Source organism: Macrobrachium nipponense, chromosome 19 (assembly GCF_015104395.2).
Source record: "Macrobrachium nipponense isolate FS-2020 chromosome 19, ASM1510439v2, whole genome shotgun sequence".
NCBI classification, from domain to species: domain Eukaryota; kingdom Metazoa; phylum Arthropoda; class Malacostraca; order Decapoda; family Palaemonidae; genus Macrobrachium; species Macrobrachium nipponense.
This window is the reverse complement of record NC_061088.1, coordinates 66,353,108-66,358,107: the sequence shown is the minus strand read 5'-3', so window position 1 is coordinate 66,358,107 and position 5,000 is coordinate 66,353,108. Positions and strand designations below refer to the sequence as shown.

The 5,000-nt window shown below is 36.0% G+C and overlaps 1 protein-coding gene across 9 annotated transcripts in view; it reads left to right on the top strand.

Annotated features, from left to right (window-relative positions):
• LOC135217893 (uncharacterized) overlaps positions 1–5,000 on the top strand; it is a gene marked incomplete at its 3' end in the record, with an annotated part of 656,594 nt that overhangs the window by 445,456 nt on the left and 206,138 nt on the right. For 6 of the 9 annotated variants that reach the window (XM_064254011.1, XM_064253994.1, XM_064253964.1 and 3 more), the window contains 1 exon segment: positions 1,427–1,538. 9 annotated transcript variants of the gene reach the window in all.

Sequence of the window (5,000 nt, the reverse complement as noted above, 5' to 3'; positions counted from 1 at the left end):
AGTTACCAACCCCTTCCCCCCCTCAAAAAAAAAAAGTCTCAGAACTAACATAAAATATAAAATAATATTTAAAGGCCAACGGTGAGCGTTTGTCTGTCTAATGCGAGTCATTTATATTCTGCCACCGTCGCTTAGTAGCCGCAAGCAATGCGTGTTTCGATGTGGAGGGTTTCTGCAGTGGCTTAGTTTTATTTCTTGGGCTTGACCTATATGTAGCTCTCTCTCTCTCTCTCTCTCTCTCTCTCTCTCTCTCTCTCTCTCTCTATATATATATATATATATATATATATATATATATATATATATACATATATAATGTATATATGTATATATGTTATTTTTTTTTATTAACTTGATCACTTACACAATTATTCTTTGAATTAATACAATTACTAACAGGACCGCATTGAAACTGGATGGTATCAAGCGGAGATAATTTTTCAAAAACCGTTAGACGCTTTCCTGGGCAATATTATTTTTTTTCATCCATACAGAAGTTTTGTCATTTAATTTCTAACAGGGAGAATTGCTTTAATCCTGTTCCTGTTACTTCCCTTCTCTTGCAGCTGTATTAACGATTTTCTTACAGAATATTAATTTGAAAGTTTTTTTTTCCCTTATTTTTCTGATGAATGTGTTTAAAGGCATATTTCCCATTATTGCTTATCTGCCACTGATTTGTATAGGAAGGACGAAAAATCTTGATTATTTAAGTCTATATAATAGGATATCAAATCAATCTGATAAGTTCATTTAATGTTGAACAATGTTTCATTTAGCACTTGTTAATCTTGATAGCTCGATTTGATACATAATGTGATAAATGGTTGCAAAAGCCTTCAAAGATTATAACTGTCGTAAGTTACCTGTTATAACGTTTATTTTAAGGGGTAATATTCTTCTATTTTTGATAAAGAAAGTTTGAAAACTATTATGTTGAAGTTAAGGAGCATGATTAAAAAACTGTTTGGATGAGTAGTACAAAGTGAATTCATTATTGGAATAGTTCTCAGTAATTTATATTGCTGCCCAATGTTATGATTATTATGTAAGAACGAGACAAGTACCATCGCAGTGAAGGTGAGGTTTGAAATATCAACGCACCTTAGGAGCCGAACGAATGGGAATCGTAGGCATCAGCGTTTTGACGCAAAAGAATCCTCTTTGCTAAATTGAGGTTGGAAGAAGGTTAGTAAGTGTCGGTTAGCGATTTAGGGGGTCATTGGCAAGTTGCTCAGGGAGGTAGACGGGGACTCTGGACACCCGTTGGGCCTGGGTTGGGGTGGGGGGTTGAGTCTAGCTGGAAATGGAAGGAGGTGCTCGTTCCTCCCTATCGTTCCCCCTCCCCCCGCCCTTCCGGTCGGCCATGGGCAGGTGGAGAGCGGTAGAGTATCGCCTCACTTGCCAACACTACTTTGTGGTGTTGCTCATTGCGGGAAGTGTTTTCCTGGAGACAACCAGTGTCCTGGTGATTTTGGGCAGTCGACGCTCCCTCTTGTATGATGAATACGTAGATGGTCTTGCGATCGACGAAATAGGTTGTTGTTGATGGTGTCTTTTCAAAAAAGTGATTATTACAAAGTGGGATTTGATTTGTGAATTTTTTTTCTTGTGAGAAATTTTGAGTTTGGTGATTAAGTGACTGGTGACGAAGTGTTTTTTTATATTGCTGTAATATCGAGTGTGTTTTGCATTGTTTTATAAAGAACATATATAATATTCAGTATTAGCTAAACCAAGCGCGAGAGATAAAGAAAATAAGCGATGTGGTTTCTATGTCAAGCAGACTGTGAAAGTTAGTGTTTAAGTTAAATGAATACTGAAAGCATCGCATTATCGCGAAGAATTCTGCACCATAGCATTTACAGTGTCGCTGATTTGTGGTTATTTGTGAGGGTTATTTTATCTACTTATGTATCGCCACAGGTATTTCATTTTCCTTTTGTAACGCTACAGGTTTTTTTTCAGCAACTTTATTATCGCCACAGATTATTGCATCTATCATTATATCAGCATAATTTATTGCAATGTTTGTTGTAATTATCTTCGATTTCAAGGGCCTAATTTTAAGCAATTAAAATAGTTGGAAGTTGCGGGTAGTGTTGATTGTGAAGCCATAATGTTGTTAAGGAAATTGAAGCAACGATGCCACACCTCATTCATTGTGGCGCCTTTATTTGGTAGCTAGCGTAGCTTAGGCAAAAACAGTACCACGGCGTGGTCACTACCGGAAACTATTGATTAGGTGCTATAACGGAGTGTGTGTCATATGTTCTGGGATTTATACACTTGTATGATAATAAGCTCTAGGGTGCTTATTGTGAAGACCTCATTGCAAGGTGAAATTCCTTCTTGCATAGTCATTAGGGGTTCTAATATTTACAAGAAAAAACTATACTGTTGCGCATGTGCGAGAGGAGTGTTGAATGGATACGAGTTACCATGAGCGTGAACAATCATAGCTCTCGAGAGTTTATGTTAGGCCAAGCTTATGCTTACACTTTTATACGTCACACTTTTAGACGTCACTTCCTATGTACACAACATGGCATACAACATTTTCTGTCCTCATTTGCAAAGCTGCGTGTAGTGTACATTATTTTTATGCCTTATAATCCGCTTAAGTTGATTCTCATTCCTCTGCCTCTTTTGTATTCTGCAGGCAACTATTTAATTCATTTGTGCTTTTGGTATTTTAATATGACATCGATCAAATTGTACTACTTTTTGGGATTAGCTTAACCTCCCATGTCTTGAATATTGCTAGCAAACTGGGAGATCTTCAAACCTCTGTATGTAACAGTGCAATTCAAACTTCAACCGTAACCTTGCATTTATTATTATCAAAGCAACTTCTCTATATCAATGATGGCGTTAACATGTCCATTTAGCTGCTAATAGAAGTTTTGTATTCTAGATTTTTTTGTCACTAATAATGTTGACAGGAAAATGTTTTACAGACCTGTAGCCCAGTCCTTCCCTGTATACGTAAATCATCATCTTTTCGAAATTATGCCTACGTATATGAATTATTTCTCTATAGGCAAAACTTTTCCCGGAGGAAGAGGAAATTTGATGCTTCCTGTAGCCTTTTAATTTGATACGCAACGAGCATTCTAATTGTCTTGAAGAGATCGTAAAATCACGATTTTGTGCGTGTGAAAAAATGAGAATAGACGTCAGTGATCAGTGACTAGCGCTCCTTCAGAATATAGGGAAGACCGCCACTTCACAATTGAAAACGTGCCTCAGCCAGGTCGTTCTCAACTTACCGCGGTGAATTTTTCATTAAAAATTTTTTCATCAAATGCATCCTATCTCTTATTATTCCCGCAACGTAGTTCATTGCTCACGATTGCATTTCATTCTGACGTTGTCCTTGAGGTATGATATTTTGTATTTACATCTCCCTCGATGTGTAGGCACGTAAATTCTTCTTAGCTCATATAGTCTTTGAGGTTTAACCTAAATGGCTGAAGATGTTTATGAAATGATGAAATGGTGCTGCAAAGACATATTTCCGTTAATATCTTTCGTAGGGTCTGAAATAATTTTATTGGTTGATTTATATAGCAATACAATAAACATGCTCTCGATGAGGGCCATTGGAGGCATATTATATATATATATATATATATATATATATATATATATATATATATATATATAATTGACTTCATTTTCAGTATGCCTTGTCTTTTGGTTTCTGCCTCTGTAAGATTAAATTCTGTTTAACCAGTGATCCTTTCCTTATCTCTTTAGATGGGCCTACCGCTGCCGAAAAGTGGTGTGAATAATTTGGGAAGTGTCATTTCGCCTGCTATCAGGTAGTCTCTTAACAACCACAGGGTACCATTTCCCTCATTTACTCTTGAAGTCCGAAATCTTTATTTCGTATTGTTTCTTCTTCTTATTCGTGGTCGTCATCATTTTTGCTGTTAGGCCTGGAATTCTCTTCCTACCTCCATTTTCTGTTGACTCCTAAAATTCTGCATCTTAATATGTGGATCTGTTGCTTTCTTGGTCATCTAACTTGACAGGTCTATGTTCACTAAACCTAAGGTAGTGATATATTTGATGTATATATATATATATATATATATATATATATATATATATACATATATATATATATATATATATATATATATATATATATGTGTGTGTGTGTGTGTGTGTGTGTGTGTGTGTATTCTTATTATTAACTACCTGAAACGTTTGTAGCTTTAAAATCTGGTCAACAAGTCATGAGTCAACTCTATCGTCAGTGGTTTCTTAAATACCTCTAGTTAGGCTGACAAATACTTCATTGTATCCTCAAAGGATAATGGAGGTCGGAAAGTGTACATTCAAGGCATTTAGGAAAGGACTTAAGGAATAAATTTCGAAAAGTTTATAGAGACCTGAGTTTAGAGACTGTCTAAAAGAAAGTGTCCGCCTTAAATAAACAATACCTTAACACCAGTGCATCAGATAATAATAATAAAAAAAAGTCTGGATCATCTCCAGCATATTTTCTTAGGTTTTGCAAGATCTTTGTATCCTTTGAACTGAAAGCAGCTTTGCTGACACAGGTCTAAGGGTAGTGCTGTCATGATGTAGTACAACATTTAAGGACATAGGTATCAAGCTTCCATAAAGGACCTAGATCACTTTATCAATACGTTTTGCCAACTAATCTCTGTGGTAGGCTAATAAGGGAATGACAGTAGATTATCTGATCTAAAGAATGAGGAATCTTTTAACATTTCTCGTTACTAAACAATGTCGAACTCATTCACATGAGCCGATTTCCAATTTGCGACGGATACCAACATTAAATCACTTCAGTCAGTATATTTTGTAGAAACACACTTATGTGTGTATGTATGGATGTATAGTACATACATAAATGTGTGTGTAGGCAAGTATATGCATTTTCCTCAAAGAAGGGTTGGGTCCAAACGGCATTGAATTTCCTGTTCCCAACAAGTTTTTTAAGATGAGGTTGCTGTCCCAAG